The 8,216-nt window shown below is 41.5% G+C and overlaps 1 long non-coding RNA gene across 1 annotated transcript in view; it reads left to right on the top strand.

The window, feature by feature from the left end:
- Positions 1–7,627, top strand: part of Gm30507 — a 62,630-nt gene extending 55,003 nt beyond the window's left edge. Inside the window, exon 3 of the long non-coding RNA XR_001782001.1 lies at positions 7,582–7,627. This is a non-coding gene — a long non-coding RNA (predicted gene, 30507). The remainder of the gene's footprint in view (positions 1–7,581) is intronic.
- Positions 7,628–8,216: the final 589 nt, after the last annotated feature.

The raw sequence follows: 8,216 nt of genomic DNA, 5'->3' as shown, positions 1-8,216 counted from the left end.
CGAATATCCAGTTCTCCTGCTCTCAGTTAACAAGAGGGCAGTCTTGGTCCTTTGCAGTTAGCCAGGGTCACGTGACTCTGGCAAGGGATGACAAACAAAGGAGCTCTGCTGCTTCCTGGTCCAAAGTACAGAGGGATGGACCTGAGATTCACTCTTCCTCCTGCTGTAGTGCTCCTCCTGGCTGTAGTGCTCCTGCTATGGTGCTCCTGCTGTAGTCTTTAGGGACTTTCCAGGTCCCTGCTAACCTATGTTCTTGGTTGAATATAGGTAAGAAAAAGAACCTGTTATTGGGTATGTCTTGGGTAAGTACCTGATCAAAACTAGTGACCTTTATGCTAAGGCAGTTAGTCGTCTTACTTTTCATCCATTCTAAGACAAATTTCCGTGAATTGGGTGGATCAAAGCTGAGGTCACTTATTTGTAGTTCTGGAGCGAAGAGCATCTATAATCACACCACAGTCAATTGTGAATCCTATTGGTGGTGGGTGGGTAAGTATTAACCTTGCCTTTTCAACTTTCTAAAGGGCACCTGCACTTCATACTCTGTTTTTCCATCACTTTGACAAATACAAGAGAGACACAACTTAAGGAACAGTAAATTTAGTTTGGCTTCTAATCTCAGAGGTCTCAGTTCAAAATTACCTAGCTTCATGTGGGAGGTGGGACATTGTGGTGAAAGAATATTTTTGTTTGTTTGTTTCTTGTTTTTTTTTTAAAGACAGGGTTTCTTTTGTAGATCAGAATGTCATGGAACTCACTCAGTAGACAAGGACAAGGCTGGCCTTGAACTCAGAGATCTGCCTACCTCTTCCTCTAGAGTTCTGGGATTAGAGGCATGCAGAAGAACAATTCATGAAACCAAGCATCCAGTTCATCTTGGACAAGGAGACAGGGAGGGAGGGAAGGAGGGATAGAGAAAGAAGAAGAGGAAGAAGAAGAAGAAGAAGAAGAAGAAGAAGAAGAAGAAGAAGAAGAAGAAGAAGAAGAAGAAGAAAAAGAAAGAGAGAGAGTGTGTGTGTGCTTAAGAACATAGAGGGAAGAGAGATTCCCATTCCAGGGTACCACCCCAGTGATCTACTTTCTCCAGTGAAAGTTTTGTTACCTATGAATAACAAAATCACCTTTAAGTTATGAATTCAGTGGGTCGGAGTCTTCATGACCTAATGACCCTCCACCACTTAACATTGCTGCACCTGAAACCAGGGCTTCAAAATGTGAGCCCCTAGGAGATATTCTGAAGTCAAACCATAACATTTGTCTCTTCAGAGTTCGCTCTACCTTTAAAGCTGGCATCAGAGCATCTTCAAACCCATCTTTCCCTTTCTCTCTCTTTCTCATGTACTCATACACATAAAATAATAAAGAAAAAAGGGGAAAAGAGAGGGACAAAAAAGTTTTCTGTGGGACAAACCTATAGGCTTCCTTAGGAAAAATTTAGATTATTAGGGGAAACAAATTTAAGATAACATTTACGATAACATTTATTTACAAATGTGCCAAGAGTCTTTTTCCATATTCCTCAAAGCCATAAATCTGGCTGAGGGAGAAGATTTAGGATAATTGAATTCTTCTAAGATTTTTTCCATTATTAGACAGAAATTTTTATTGTTTCCTTGATGATTCTGTCTGAGGCTGATCTACAGGTTTCTCAGTGTCTGATTATCCTATGTCCCACTGAGCCGAGCCTGCCTTCGCCTTCCACCCTAGAGATGGGCCATTCCAGTTAAACAGTTGGTTTTTTTTGTTTGTTTGTTTGTTTTGTTTTAATTTCAGGAGAAAGTAAAAACTGGGGTAAGGCATTTGGCAAAGATGGGCTTTATGTGATAGTCATTTAACAAGGGACATTTCTAGAGACAAAAAAGAAAGACGAGTGGTTGGAGCAGACCCTTAGCCAACTACTTTCTAGGATTCCCAGGAAGCAGCCGACTAAGGACAGGTATAGATCTAGGTCCCTAGTGTACCAAGGTAGCAGGATGAGGATGGTAATGGCGTGGTCCCAGTCAGAGTCAACTCTAGGAATAGAGGCTAGAAAATGCATCCTGTGGTACAAGCTCTGAGTGGCCACACTGTGCTAACCTGTCAGTCCCGTCAAGCTCGCCAGATTTTGAAGAAAGGGAGCTGCCGCTCAAAGGGGCGATAATACAGAAGAGTGAGGGATATCCTGGGAACATTGATAAGGGGGATGACCTGGGAATCAGTAAGGTATTAGTAAGGGGGATAACCTGGGAATGTTAGTAAGGGAGATAACCTGGGAAGAGTGCTAACACCGGCTACAGTTTCCCATTATAAACAATTTCTCTTTCAATCGCTCCCATTTCAATAAAAAATAAAGCAACACTGTCACTTTCCTGTTATAACCTGATTATTTATATAAATGCAGCAAGATGAGTAGCTGGCCAAATAGCCATGTCTTTTGAGTTTACTTTGGTGGTGTTTAATAAGGGATCTTAGATTGAACTCCTAAAAGCCTTTTGAGTCAAGAAATCAGGAACAAGAACTTACTTCCAGATTTCATTTCTTCCTCATATACTCGGGTAAATTTCCTTCTTCTTGACATCGTTCAAATGCCTTACGGATCACAGATCTGTTAGGAAGTAAATGTCTTTACTGCCCTGTGATTCTGGAGCAACAGCTCAGAACTGAAATGATTCCAATGGCTTTTACATGGAAGTCCTGGCCATTAGGTCATGATGCTTTGGGGAGACAGTGAAGTCTTTCCAGGGCAGGTCCTAAGTAAATGTAGCAAGATGTACTATGTGGCGTTTCCTGTGAATTGAAACATTGTTTTCTGGGAGCAAGTTACTTAAAGCTTAGAAAATAAAATGAAATTTACAAGGCTTAGGGAATGTATTAGTCCAGCTTCACTGAAGGAACAGTACTGAAAAAGAATATATATATACATATATATGTGCATGCATATATATATATACATATACATACATATATATAAAGTAATTATACACACACACATACTTAATGGGAGTCTATTAGACTGACTGATAAGCTGAAGTTTCATTACTAGAGAACAGATCTTTATTGAATTTATGCAAATAACTCTGTTTTCCTGAAGTAAAGGCTACTTATTAAGGGTTTCCAAATTCCCAAGGGAATCAATCAGATAAGGAGTGAAGATAAATGCTTCATCCTTGGGTATAAAGGATTCATCTACGGAACTGTGACTTCCCGTAGCCTGAGAAAAGAGAAAACACGCTCCTTAAATGTGGAAACGGAACACTGCACCCCAGCCGTATCCCACGCTGTCATAAAAGACACCAGTGCTGTTCCTCGTCTGCTCAGGGATTCTCATGTAATTAATTCTTGGCCTGCTTGATCTCGGGCTGGTGGTTTTATGAACCCATCACTATCTCCATTAATTCTGGAAACTGTTACTTACTTCGGTAAGATGCTCTCAGGGTTTTCCTAGCTATGTCATCAGAGGCTCTTACCCGGGAGTGCCTGTTACAGTCACTTCCTCGGTGTCTTAGGTAGTCCTTCCGCTGAAGACAAAGTGTTTCAGTTTGCACTTGAAAGAGGAGCTTTTCGGAAGTCATGGGTGAGAATCAGTGACTGGTGAAGGATCTAATTGGTCAGTACCATCATGTACTTGACGGGGAAATTTGCTTGCCTTTGGGTGCTGTAAAATAGATTTTACCTGGGGAGACATAATACACATGCTTGCACATGTGTGCATGTGTGTGCGCGCGCGTGTGCGCGCGCGTGTACACGCGCGCGCGCACACACACACACACACATCAATGCATTCACTCCAGATAGGCAGCTCATGACAGACCAAAGTATGGATAACTCGAAAGTTCTACTTAGCAGATCAATGAGTTTTATTGGGGTTACTTAGAGGAAACCAGGTGTGGGGTTACTTACAGGAGCAGAAATGACTCAAACACTGTATCACCAAGGCCCATCCCAGCACAGTGACAACTCACACAAGCTATGAACCTGAATCCCACTGCACAGTAGGTAGGCAGATTAACAGGTTGAAGCATGTCCTTCCTTGTTTCTTCTGGGCATCTTGGTTGGTTCAGGCATCTGGATTTGTCTGAGAGTCTTGTTTGCAGCTTGGCTTCTATGTGAGGGACCCTTGTCAGTCGTTACAGCTTATATACTATTTGAGAGGAAGACGCTTAGTGAATCTGCTCAGTTTCAGGGACTTCCTGAAGCTATATTAAGTTGTTTGCTCTCTATCTTAATGGATTTCTGTGGATTGGAATGTGGACTGTGTCAGGGTCAGAGGACATTGCTGACCCACAACTACACAACTGTCACACAACACTGAGATATTCAGGATTTGAAGATTATCACAGGGAACATAATGTTGTGCCAGGACAAATAATAGAGAAGAGGACATTGGCATGTTTCTTAGGGCCTTCTATAATATCTGAAATAGTCATATTACTGATATCAGTTCATAAAATACAAATCAAGCTTGCAAAAAAAAAATAGTTTTTCATTTAACTATGCTTCCCATGGAATTTAGCAACCAAAATAACTTAGATTAGCAAACATCTCCCCTCTTAGAAGGTGAGAGAAGTCTTTGAGATTTTCCAGATGACCTTTCAGAAATCTCAGTGTTTTTAAGGTCAAGAAGATTTCATTTAGAATTTGGTTTTAGAAACTGACAAAAATGTTAAAAATAAAATAAAATAAAATAAAAAGATTTGCTCACCCAGTGACACAAGGCCACAGGTTACTATGGGGAGATACTTACTTAACCAGCCACAACGCCGATTAAAACCTTAAAAATAAACTAGATACTTTGGTCTTTTTCCTAGAGTTTTGAACAAGGACTCACGGTTGCCTTTTGAATTGGGCTCAGGATGGCCCCTGGCTCAATTCGTACCCAGGTCACCTTAAACTCACAGCAGTCCTCCAGCCTCAGTCTTGGATTGCAAGTGCCCATGGTGCCCAGATCTTTTAACCCCTAGAAGATCCATTCCTCCTAAATGATATGACAAAAGACAACATAAAGCACAAACATTACAATGATCAGGATGCACAATACCCTCCCCCCCTTTTTTTCTAGATAAGTTAAACAGTAAAGAAAGATGTCCGAAGTCTCATTTGAAAAACAGATCAACACAGATCAACCTAAGCAAATGTCCTTCCTTCAGGGCCCAAGGGAAGATTCGTGGAGCTCACTCAGAGAGGGAAACAAAATAGTCATTGGAGATGGATGAAGGGAGGGAGCGGGTGGGAGAAGGATGGAGGAAGGGAACAGGCATGGGGATCCGGTGTGGGTAGGAGGGGTGCAGGAGAGGGCTGGGAGTAGAACAGAAATAGATAAGAGACATCTTATCTTATAAGAGAGTAGCTGGAGACCAGGGACAGGGAGACATCAATGCACCCAGAGAAGGCTCAACCCAAAATTGTCCCTGCCTACAGGACGTGCAGGGATTGATGAACAGATTTTGAGAAAATGGAACAGAGATTGAGGAAATGGCCAACCAATGACCGGCTCAATTTAAGACGCATCTCATGTGAGAAAGCCAATCCCTGACACTATTGATACTCCGCTGTGCTTGCAAACAGGAGCCTAGTATAACTGCCTTCTGAGAGGCTTCGTTCAGCAGCAGACGGAAACAGATGCAGAGACACACAGTCAGACATCAGGGGATTCTTGGGGAGTCTTGTGGAAGAGTGGGGTATAGAATCGAGCAAACCGGTCAAGGACACCACAAAAGACCTAAAGAGTCAACTAACTTGGGCCCATGGGGGCTCACAGAGACTGAACCACTAACTAAAGAACACACAGGAGCTGCACATAGGCCTCCTACTCATTTCTAGCAGATACACAGCTTGGTCTTCATGTGGGTTTCCTCCCAATTGGAGCCCAGGCTGTGTCTGAGTGTTGCCTGCTGTTAGATCCCCTTCCCCTAATAGGACTTCCTGGTCAGGCCTCGGAGGGAGAGGATGTGCTTAGACCTACTGCAATCGGATGTTCTAGGGTGGGGCAGTACCCGAGGGGAGCTTCCCTTTCTCTGGGAAGAAGGGAGGGCAAAGGGGGAGGGATGTGTAAGGGTGGGACTGGGAGGGGAGGAGGGACATGGCTGGGGTGTCGACCGGGTTGTAGAGTGAATTATTAAGTAAATTAAAAATTTAAAAGTCCCTTCCTTCCTTCCTTCCTTCCTTCCTTCCTTCCTTCCTTCCTTCCTTCCTTCCTTCCTTCCTTCCTTCCTCCCTCCCTTCCTTCCTCTTTGTGAGTTTCTTATTTGTTTTCTTGTTGTTTGGTTCCATCAGGGATGGTATCAAATCCATTAGTCCCTGCTGGCCTCAGACTCTGGACAATTCTTCTGCCTCCATCTCTGGAGTGTGAGGATTGCCCACGTAAGCCACCATGCTCAGCTTTTCAAATGCTTCCTTTTAACAGAGAAAGAGGACTGATGTCTGGTTTTACAACAGTGTCTTCTTGCTATTAAGGTTGAGTGTAAAACTTTACGATAATCCATTCAACTTTAGTTGGCTTTCCCCCTCCCCCTTCTTTCTCTCTCTCTCTGTGTTTCCGTGGACCTTTGCAACTTTTCGTAGGCTTGTCTTTCCCTCTTTTCCTTCTAATTCTGTAATCGTCAGACAATCTCAAAGAGCAGTATTTTATAAAAGGGATATTTCCTGAACAAAAGTCATACCCTGTATTTCTCCCTATTGTACATGCACTTTTTCCTCTTCTCTGTATAATTCCAGCAGTTTAATTAATGTGTATTCATGTTCTCAGCCCTTACTACATGTGAATATATACAGACTATGCAGTATAGACTTGTTAACAGTGTGTAAGAAAGCAGACTTTTTTAATAGACAAGGAAATGCAGAAATGCACTAAGTTGTAACATCTGGAGACATGGATTTTAGAGGACAGCAGCAGTATGGGGAATCATGTTGTAAGTGGATTCTAGTTTCTATAATCTCTCTATGAAAATATCAAGTTGAAATAATCTTCTGTTCAGTCATAAGTGTCTCAATATTTTATCTAACTCAGAAATGGCATACAAAATTGATTGCTACATTTCATTTAGTATGAATTTAAGTTCCAGGTTAAGGAAAAAGTCATGAAACTAACTCTAGGCAGATATAATATAATTACTATTGAAATAAAGACTGTGGTAATGACGTGAGTTTATTAAAATAGAGTCCTTGAGGTCTAGAATCTTAAAACTCTACTTGGTATGATTTACTTGTAAACTCAAATATTTTGTGTTTCTACTACAATTTTTCTTTTTGGCTGCTGCTTCTACATATTCTTGTGTTGTTAATCCTGTAATTCCAAATTAGTCTCATTGATCAAAGAGTTTCCAAAACTTCATGAAAGTGAAACCACTCATAGTATACTTATATTAGTTTCTTTATTTCTGAGAGCTTCAGGGATACTTTATTTACATGTAATTTTTTTCTTTTCTGGGTCTTTTTGAAACTGGTTTCACTATGGCCTTGAACTCAGAGTCCTCCAGCCTCTGCTTCGAGACGCCTGGGATCATGGGTACCAGTGTGATTTAAGGGCACGTTGTATTTTAACATGGATTTTGGATGGAGGAAAACAAGGAGTTCTGTAAGCTGGGAATTTGTACTTTTTTTTAGGTGTATGTTGAAGCCTAGTTGGGATGGAATGTCGCTGATCAAAGTGACTGAGGTGAACAGCCTGGAGCAATTGCTGTCTGAATCTTCGCAATTGTTGACTGAAACACAGACGGTTTGTCATCGAATGTCCTAAGTTTGTACAATATCTGAAGTGTCTTAAGATGAACAAAGAAGTCTTTATGGTTGATAAGAAAAAAAAGTATGAGCTTTGAGTTATTCTTAAGAGTCTCATTTTTTTTTGCAACGATATTTGATATTGACATTTAAGGCAAGGATTATTGATTTTTTTTAAGTCCTTCTTTTCTCCTCTCTTATAAGCTATTTTCAAAGAGGTGGGGGCAGCCTTAACAATGGCCTTGACCCGCTTTTCCTGCTATACCACTTCAAGTGAAGAACATATGAACAGGCAAGAGAGAACTACCTCCATTGAGGCAGCCACAGAACGGAGACCATGGGCTCTACTGTAGAGATGCTGTTGTGGCCAGAGGCCCTTCTTACTAACTGGATTCTGGAAGGGCACACTCATCTCTGCTATACTGTCCAACCGGTGAAGAGAAAAAAAATATGTCTCTTCCCCCAATTATGTTCAGAGGCTGAAATTAAATTGGCTAAATGTAGATTAGCAAGAGAAACGA

Source organism: Mus musculus, chromosome 16, assembly GCF_000001635.26.
Source record: "Mus musculus strain C57BL/6J chromosome 16, GRCm38.p6 C57BL/6J".
In the NCBI taxonomy this organism is placed as follows: Eukaryota; Metazoa; Chordata; class Mammalia; order Rodentia; family Muridae; genus Mus; species Mus musculus.
This window is presented reverse-complemented; position numbering and strand designations above follow the sequence as displayed.